The sequence below is a fragment of the Nansenia antarctica genome (assembly GCF_963989245.1).
Source record: "Nansenia antarctica genome assembly, chromosome: 11".
NCBI lineage: Eukaryota > Metazoa > Chordata > Actinopteri > Argentiniformes > Microstomatidae > Nansenia > Nansenia antarctica.
In genome coordinates this window covers 481,174-491,173 of record NC_137681.1, presented here as the reverse complement: position 1 = coordinate 491,173, position 10,000 = coordinate 481,174, and the positions used below count along the sequence as shown (strand labels likewise).

The following is a 10,000-nucleotide window of genomic DNA, read 5'->3' as shown; positions in this document are numbered from 1 at the left end:
AATTGACTTCACAAAGAAGACATAGCTTTGCCTGGAGGTGCAATTTGTACAAATAAATTAGTTCAAAGGCAGTAGGCACGCTGTCCCCTTTCTATTATTGATGATGGAGAACAGGTAAGAACAGAAGCACCTCTGGGCAGACGTGGACCTGAGGTGATATTCTGGGTAGACGTGGACCTGAGGTGATATTCTGGGTAGACGTGGACCTGAGGTGATGTTCTGGGCAGACGTGGACCTGAGGTGATATTCTGGGTAGACGTGGACCTGAGGTGATATTCTGGGCAGACGTGGACCTGAGGTGATATTCTGGGTAGACGTGGACCTGAGGTGATATTCTGGGTAGACGTGGACCTGAGGTGATGTTCTGGGCAGACGTGGACCTGAGGTGATATTCTGGGTAGACGTGGACCTGAGGTGATATTCTGTGGTGATATATCTGAGGTGATATTCTGTGTGCGGTCATGTGCAGGTTTCTTTTACAGAAGCATAAACATGAACCTTGCAGGAAGGAAGAACAGATCCTTGTGTTTATTTGGTCGTCCAACACAATGCAATGAATTCTATGAGTTCTATTCTAATTCTACAAAGGACTATGGATCGGTCTCTTCTTCTGTTCGTTTCTCTGAAGCGAGGTGGTTATATGACAGTTTCCCATTTCTTTACACAGTCCTTTGCGAGGACACTGCAAGGTCTTCTGAGCTGCAGGGGTTGGCTAGTGGAGGGCAGACAAGGCAGTGCTCCATTGTCCGTATGTCACACATTTCTGTTTGTGTACGAGACTTGGGTGAATGATGCTTTTTGGCGTAGACTGTTTAGGAGTTTCGAGGTGATGCTGACTCATCTTGCGAGGTTGCAGCTAAGGTGATACGTTGTTAATCATTAAAGTGTCGTTGTCGCGTGGAAATAGAAGCACACCTCACACTGCACCTTTTGGCCAATTAGCAGTCTTGAAATAACACTGTTGCATCCTGGGAAATGAATGAAATAAGCACAACAAGCTCTGGTACCTTCTCAGCCTACCTCACGTCTGTGGATAAATAAATATATAAATAAATGCAAAGCTGTATGAAGCAGACTGATAATGAATCAACAGCTGTTCCAGAAACTTCTCAGTTGCATAACTCCTGGGGGACATGTTTACCGTCTTTGTGAAAGGCAGATTACTGGAATATCATGATGCCATGACGCTTCTCTGAACGTATTCAAACAAAGCTGAGATAATGATAATCCCTTTCCTTCCTAGAAGGCTAGGAGGGCTGGTTTACTGTGTTGCTGCTGCTGCTGCTGCTGTTATTGTTGTTGTTGTTGTTTTTAGTGTTTTTACTCCTGATATCTTCCAGAGGGAATTCAATATTAGAACAAAAACAGGCAAAAGTTATGAGGTTGAACATTTCAAACTTTTTGTGTTTGTAGCTTTGTCTTCTAATCCCTTCTGAAAACAACAGTTACACACTGCACATTAGGACCAGTAAAGTACAAGGACGATTAGGAGCAGCTGTGTCTAGAGCCGCCGTCTAATGATCGCAAGGTTGGCAGATCGGCGGTTCGAGCCCCGGCTGGCCACATGTCAAAGTGTCCTCAGGCAAGACACTGAACCCCAAATTGCTCCTAATGAGCGGTCCGGCGCCTTGCATGGTAGCTTGCCACCATTGGTGTGTGAATGTGTGTGTGAATGGGTGAATGAGAGGCCGTTGTAAAGCGCTTTGGAAGAAGGTGCTATATAAGTCAGTCCATAGTCAAGTATAGTAATTGTCGAACCAAACCTGACTATGGTGATTATGGTGACTGCTACAGTATATCTGGTCTGTCTCTGTGTTGTGATGTGTGTGACACTGTTGTGTGTCTGGTGTGTGACCCTGTTGTGTGTCTGGTGTGTGACCCTGTTGTGTGTCTGGTGTGTGACACTGTTGTGTGTCTGGTGTGTGACCCTGTTGTGTGTCTGGTGTGTGACCCTGTTGTGTGTCTGGTGTGTGACCCTGGTGTGTGTCTGGTGTGTGACCCTGTTGTGTGTCTGGTGTGTGACCCTGTTGTGTGTCTGGTGTGTGACACTGTTGTGTGTCTGGTGTGTGACCCTGTTGTGTGTCTGGTGTGTGACCCTGTTGTGTGTCTGGTGTGTGACCCTGTTGTGTGTCTGGTGTGTGACCCTGTTGTGTGTCTGGTGTGTGACCCTGTTGTGTGTCTGGTGTGTGACACTGGTGTGTGTCTGGTGTGTGACACTGTTGTGTGTCTGGTGTGTGACACTGTTGTGTGTCTGGTGTGTGACCCTGTTGTGTGTCTGGTGTGTGACACTGGTGTGTGTCTGGTGTGTGACACTGTTGTGTGTCTGGTGTGTGACACTGTTGTGTGTCTGGTGTGTGACCCTGTTGTGTGTCTGGTGTGTGACCCTGTTGTGTGTCTGGTGTGTGACCCTGTTGTGTGTCTGGTGTGTGACCCTGTTGTGTGTCTGGTGTGTGACCCTGTTGTGTGTCTGGTGTGTGACCCTGTTGTGTGACTCTGTTGTGTGACACTGTTGTGTGACTGGTGTGTGACACTGTTGTGTGTCTGGTGTGTGACACTGGTGTGTGTCTGGTGTGTGACACTGTTGTGTGTCTGGTGTGTGACCCTGTTGTGTGTCTGGTGTGTGACCCTGTTGTGTGTCTGGTGTGTGACCCTGTTGTGTGTCTGGTGTGTGACCCTGTTGTGTGTCTGGTGTGTGACCCTGTTGTGTGTCTGGTGTGTGACACTGGTGTGTGACTCTGTTGTGTGACACTGTTGTGTGACTGGTGTGTGACACTGTTGTGTGTCTGGTGTGTGACACTGGTGTGTGTCTGGTGTGTGACACTGTTGTGTGTCTGGTGTGTGACCCTGTTGTGTGTCTGGTGTGTGACCCTGTTGTGTGTCTGGTGTGTGACACTGGTGTGTGTCTGGTGTGTGACACTGTTGTGTGTCTGGTGTGTGACCCTGTTGTGTGTCTGGTGTGTGACCCTGTTGTGTGTCTGGTGTGTGACCCTGTTGTGTGTCTGGTGTGTGACCCTGTTGTGTGTCTGGTGTGTGACACTGGTGTGTGTCTGGTGTGTGACACTGTTGTGTGTCTGGTGTGTGACCCTGTTGTGTGTCTGGTGTGTGACCCTGTTGTGTGTCTGGTGTGTGACCCTGTTGTGTGTCTGGTGTGTGACCCTGTTGTGTGTCTGGTGTGTGACCCTGTTGTGTGTCTGGTGTGTGACCCTGTTGTGTGTCTGGTGTGTGACACTGGTGTGTGTCTGGTGTGTGACCCTGTTGTGTGTCTGGTGTGTGACCCTGTTGTGTGTCTGGTGTGTGACCCTGTTGTGTGTCTGGTGTGTGACACTGGTGTGTGTCTGGTGTGTGACACTGTTGTGTGTCTGGTGTGTGACCCTGTTGTGTGTCTGGTGTGTGACCCTGTTGTGTGTCTGGTGTGTGACCCTGTTGTGTGTCTGGTGTGTGACCCTGTTGTGTGTCTGGTGTGTGACCCTGTTGTGTGTCTGGTGTGTGACCCTGTTGTGTGTCTGGTGTGTGACACTGTTGTGTGTCTGGTGTGTGACACTGTTGTGTGTCTGGTGTGTGACACTGTTGTGTGTCTGGTGTGTGACCCTGTTGTGTGTCTGGTGTGTGACCCTGTTGTGTGTCTGGTGTGTGACCCTGTTGTGTGTCTGGTGTGTGACCATGTTGTGTGTCTGGTGTGTGACCCTGTTGTGTGTCTGGTGTGTGACCCTGTTGTGTGTCTGGTGTGTGACCCTGTTGTGTGTCTGGTGTGTGACCATGTTGTGTGTCTGGTGTGTGACCCTGTTGTGTGTCTGGTGTGTGACCCTGTTGTGTGTCTGGTGTGTGTCTGGTGTGTGACTCTGTCCAGACTTACTCTTGACCGTAGCCGTCCTGGTGCAGTTGTAGAGGATGGCCAGCTCCCCGAACACCTTCCCCGGGCCCATGGTGCACAGCTTCACGCTCTCCTTCGTCACCTCCACCTTCCCGTCTGCAGAGGAGAGAGACGACAGAGAACACTGTGTTGATATTTTGATATTTTATTAAGATATTTTATTAAGGATCCCCATTAGCTAGTGCCGTAGCAACTAGCTAGCAACTAGCTAGTCTAGCTAGTCTTCCTGGGGTTAAACCCGGGCCTGTTTAAACCCTGGGCCTGGTTAAACCCTGGGCCTGGTAACCCTGGGCCTGTTTAAACCCTGGGCCTGTTTAAACCCTGGCCTGTTTAAACCCTGGCCTGGTTAAACCCTGGCCTGTTTAAACCCGGGCCTGTTTAAACCCGGGCCTGTTTAAACCCTGGCCTGTTTAAACCCTGGCCTGTTTAGACCCTGGCCGTGAGGCCCGTGGAAACGATGCTGACAGGCTGGAGACGTGACTGGGCTACTTTGCTGCGCCGGTCCCCATTGGGCAGGGAAGCAGAGGGAAGCAGAGGGAAGCAGAGGGAAGCAGAGGGAAGCAGAGGGAAGCAGAGGGAAGCAGAGGGAAGCAGGGAGAATGCTTTAGGATACAAGTCTGAAGTCATTATTATAAGGGACGAGCTCTGGGTTTAGGGAGGGGGGGGGAGAAGGAAGGCTTCATCACAACACTATTCTGTGCTCTTGATGGGGAGGCAGTTTACACTGCAGCAGCAGGGAGTCCTTCTCTGACTACAACAGACCGGTCCGGCTCCTGCTGACCTCCTCCTCCTCCTCCTCCTCCTCCTGACCTCCTCCTCCTGACCTCCTCCTGACCTCCTCCTCCTCCTCCTGACCTCTTCCTCCTCCTCCTCCTCCTGACCTCCTCCTCCTCCTCCTCCTCCTCCTGACCTCCTCCTCCTCCTCCTTCTCCTGACCTCCTCCTCCTCCTCCTCTCCCTCCTCCTCCTCCTCCTCCTCCTCTCCCTCCTCCTCCTCCTCTCCCTCCTCCTCCTCCTCCTCCTCCTCCTCCTCCCCCTCCTCCTCCTGACCTCCTCCTGACCTCCTCCTCCTCCTCCTCCTGACCTCCTCCTGACCTCCTCCTGACCTCCTCCTCCCTCCTCCCTCCTCCTCCTCCTGACCTCCTTCTCTACAGGGGGAGGGAACAGACCCAATCTACCGTCTGACTGCTGCACCATCAATAGATTCTCAATAAGACCAACCTGGATAAATAAAGACCAAATAAAAAATACTATTGTTTTACCTACAATGGTAGCTTGTCTAGCATGTTTGCTTAATTGTTGTTTTGACTTTCACAATGCGGGTTCCATAGTGTTGTGTAGTGTGGTTCCATACTGAACATCATATTTGTGTAAGGTAAAGGGAGTCGTTCCTCCTGAACACCATACATGTGTAAGGCACATGGAGCCTTTCCTCCTGAGCACCCTGGGCGTTCTGGTTCTGATCCAGCTGAGAGACTGAAGGAGGTTCTGATCCAGCTGAGAGACTGAAGGAGGTTCTGATCCAGCTGAGAGACTGAAGGAGGTTCTGAGCCAGCTGAGAGACTGAAGGAGGTTCTGAGCCAGCTGAGAGACTGAAGGTAAAACAGCTGAGAGACTGAAGGTTCTGGTTGTGATCAGCTGAGAGACTGAAGGTTCTGGTTGTGATCCAGCTGAGAGACTGAAGGTTCTGGTTGTGATCCAGCTGAGAGACTGAAGGTTCTGGTTGTGATCAGCTGAGAGACTGAAGGTTCTGGTTGTGATCCAGCTGAGAGACTGAAGGTTCTGGTTGTGATCAGCTGAGGGACTGAAGGTTCTGGTTCTGATCCAGCGGAGAGACTGAAGGTTCTGATCCAGCTGAGAGACTGAAGGTTCTGGTTCTGAGCAGCTGAGAGACTGAAGTAAAACACCGCTGACCTGTTTTGCTGCTACCTGCGGTGCGGCAAACTCTGTTCCATGGAACTGATCCCAAAAAAGTTTGATCTAAGCAAACGCAGTGTGTAACCTGACCCAAATCACCAGCTAGCATGGTCGGCTAGTCCCTATATCACCAGCTAGCATGGTCGGCTAGTCCCTATAGGTATAGGCTATCAGATGCAGAATAATAATAATAATAATAATAATAATAATAATATATTAGACTTATATAGCGCTTTTCTAGACACTCAAAGACGCTTTACAAACTGAAAAGATCGAGTAGTAATAATAAACAGAAACAGAAAAATAAATTAAAGAAAGTATAGGGGCCTAATGAAGGTAGTGCTGGGGACACATGGGGAGGGGAGGGGGAGAGCTTTAACTGGTGAAGGGGAGGGGGAGAGGGTTAACTGGTGAAGGGGAGGGGGGAGGGTTAACTGGTGAAAGGGAGGGGGAGAGGGTTAACTGGTGAAGGGGAGGGGGAGAGGGTTAACTGGTGAAGGGGAGGGGGAGAGGGTTAACTGGTGAAGGGGAGGGGGAGAGGGTTAACTGGTGAAGGGGAGGGGGAGAGAGGGTTAAACTGGTTTTGAGAGCCTGAATGAAATATGTACAGAAACCGACTCTCTTAAAGTAGTGATGTTCTCTGGGAGGTGCTGTGATTGAGGTGCTGGTGCTGTGATCACTCTCAGTAAAGAGAAGGTTGGAGAACGTGGCGTGGGAGGGAGGAGGGAGGAGGGAGGAGGGAGGAAGTCACGCCGGGTCTGGGAGATGACAATGTTTAACACCTGTGACAGGAAAAAGTAATAGTCTTCAAAACTGCGGGAGTTATCGCTCCGCTCCCCACCCTCTATCTTTCTCTCTAACACTTTTATTAGATTTCCATCACTGACATGACAGCTTCACCGCGCGGGAGTGACGGCACAACACGAGGCGCGGGGGGGAGGACATGGAGGACGGGGAGGACAGGGAGGACAGGGAGGACAAAAGGGGGAGAGCGTTTGACTCCGAGGCGCGGAGGCAGGGAGTAGGTAGCAGCTTAGTAGTGAGGTATTACGGTTGAATATTTTTTTATTATTATCAGTCATCATTTCCTGTCAGAGAGCTTATGGTGCGTCTCTATCTCAGGGGAGCTTACTTAATTTCCCAATATCCTGAAAGGCTTGATGTCCTGATATCCTGACATTCATCACTAGGGGGGGGGGGCAATCTTCCTCTTGTAACAGATAGGCAGATAGAGGAGATCTTTAAATCAGACGGATGTCAGTGACTCTTCATATCACACCTAGAGGAACTAATCTAGCAGACGACACCAGAGAGGGTTGGCCCCTGAAAACGAAATGATTCCACTATTTAATTATTCCACGCTCTAAAAACGTTTCTCTCTCTGGTACATGATCATATTAAAAGGTCTTATCTGCCAACAGAACCCTTTTCCAGACCTCTGCAGGCTTCTGAAGTACTGTTTAGCAAACTGCAGCCTGGCTTTGCCTTTGTGAGGATAAGTAGTGGTTTGTAGTGCAGTGAAGCTTCTGTAGGTCGGCTGGTGACATTCTGTGGATGCTCTCTGACACACTCACTCCTACCTGCTGAAGAACGTTAATCTAGACAGTTGTTTTGGGGTTTAAGGTGCTGGAATCAATACTACACATTGACAGCTCTCTTATAGAGTTGTGATTTCTGAATGGTGAAACCGATATTATGTACACAAAAGCTAAGAATACATCTGTACTTTAACCTCATAATAATTGTTTGATTTTAAATCCAAACCGTTGGAATATAGAGCTTCACTGTCCCATTACTTAAGCTGGGGACTGTAATATGTTTTGTTTTGTATTTTGGAGAAATGAGACCCCTACGCATACGAAGGACAGGTGTCAGCACTCAGAAGTACTTGGTGAGTAATGAGAGTACAGATGATCTAGTCACTAAAGAATAGACCGCTACTGGTCAGAATAGACCTCTACTGGTCAGAATAGACCTCTACTGGTCAGAACAGACCTCTACTGGTCAGAATAGACCTCTACTGGTCAGAATAGACCTCTACTGGTCAGAACAGACCTCTACTGGTCAGAATAGACCTCTACTGGTCAGAATAGACCTCTACTGGTCAGAATAGACCTCTACTGGTCAGAACAGACCTCTACTGGTCAGAATAGACCTCTACTGGTCAGAATAGACCTCTACTGGTCAGAATAGACCTCTACTGGTCAGAATAGACCTCTACTGGTCAGAACAGACCTCTACTGGTCAGAATAGACCTCTACTGGTCAGAATAGACCTCTACTGGTCAGAACAGACCTCTACTGGTCAGAATAGACCTCTACTGGTCAGAATAGACCTCTACTGGTCAGAATAGACCTCTACTGGTCAGAATAGACCTCTACTGGTCAGAATAGACCTCTACTGGTCAGAATAGACCACTACTGGTCAGAATAGACCTCTACTGGTCAGAATAGACCTCTACTGGTCAGACAGACCTCTACTGGTCAGAATAGACCTCTACTGGTCAGACAGACCTCTACTGGTCAGAATAGACCTCTACTGGTCAGAATAGACCTCTACTGGTCAGAATAGACCTCTACTGGTCAGAACAGACCTCTACTGGTCAGAATAGACCTCTACTGGTCAGAATAGACAGCTACTGGTCAGAATAGACCGCTACTGGTCAGAATAGACCTCTACTGGTCAGAATAGACCTCTACTGGTCAGAATAGACCTCTACTGGTCAGACAGACCTCTACTGGTCAGAATAGACCTCTACTGGTCAGAATAGACCTCTACTGGTCAGAATAGACCTCTACTGGTCAGAATAGACAGCTACTGGTCAGAATAGACCGCTACTGGTCAGAATAGACCTCTACTGGTCAGAATAGACCTCTACTGGTCAGAATAGACCTCTACTGGTCAGAATAGACCTCTACTGGTCAGAATAGACAGCTACTGGTCAGAATAGACCGCTACTGGTCAGAATAGACCTCTACTGGTCAGAATAGACCTCTACTGGTCAGAATAGACCTCTACTGGTCAGAATAGACCTCTACTGGTCAGAATAGACAGCTACTGGTCAGAATAGACCGCTACTGGTCAGAATAGACCTCTACTGGTCAGAATAGACCTCTACTGGTCAGAATAGGCCGCTACTGGTCAGAATAGACCTCTACTGGTCAGAATAGACCTCTACTGGTCAGAATAGACCTCTACTGGTCAGAACAGGCCGCTACTGGTCAGACAGGAGCCAACAGAGTTGGGGAGACAGGGCAGAAAGGTAGACAGAGCTGATAACAAGCTAATAACAAGCTAATAACAAGATAATAAGCTAATAACAAGCTAATAACAAGCTAATAACAAGCTAATAACAAGGGCGTTACAGGACTTCATACAACGGATAGCCTATATCTGGTCCATTGTCTCTATTGGTCAGTTTGGTCCATTGTCTCTATTGGTCAGTTTGGTCCATTGTCTCTATTGGTCAGTTTGGTCCAGTGTCTCTATTGGTCAGTTTGGTCCATTGTCTCTATTGGTCAGTTTGGTCCAGTGTCTCTATTGGTCAGTTTGGTCCATTGTCTCTATTGGTCAGTTTGGTCCATTGCCTCTATTGGTCAGTTTGGTCCATTGTCTCTATTGGTCAGTTTGGTCCATTGCCTCTATTGGTCAGTTTGGTCCATTGTCTCTATTGGTCAGTTTGGTCCATTGCCTCTATTGGTCAGTTTGGTCCATTGTCTCTATTGGTCAGTTTGCGCTACAGCCGTGCCGATATCCATGACGTACGCACGGCTAAATGGAATGTTGACACATCTTTTCATATTACTCTGCGTTTGTTTATATTACCGTTATCTAAGATACATTCTTACCGTTGCTTAGCAACACGACAAACAACTGTTCAGCGGATGAATACACTTAAACAATAAAACAGTCCCATTAACATACATTAACTAAAAGTTTGTCTTGTCTTTCTTTTGTGAAATATCGATAGATAAATGTGGTAACCGTTGTATTCAAGCGTTATGGAACTGGAAGCCGTGGTATATGGTGGATATCGGCACAGCTAGGGGGTGTATAGGTATAGATAACGGCACTCCGCTTCGCGCCGTGCCTAACCACCCCGCTAGCTGTGCCGATATTCACCATATACCACGGCTTCTCGTTCCATTAGGCTTAAATACAGTATAGCATTCTAATAATAACACTGTCCCCTTTTCAGAGAATGAGTAAACAA

At 48.4% G+C, this 10,000-nt stretch overlaps 1 pseudogene across 1 annotated transcript in view; it reads right to left on the bottom strand.

Moving 5' to 3' along the window:
• The window catches only part of LOC308167382 (cGMP-dependent protein kinase 1-like), a 162,772-nt pseudogene that overhangs the window by 115,590 nt on the left and 37,182 nt on the right, over positions 1-10,000 (bottom strand). The window contains exon 3 of the transcript in view: positions 3,854-3,967. The product of the transcript in view is annotated as a cGMP-dependent protein kinase 1-like (transcript). The remainder of the gene's footprint in view (positions 1-3,853; positions 3,968-10,000) is intronic.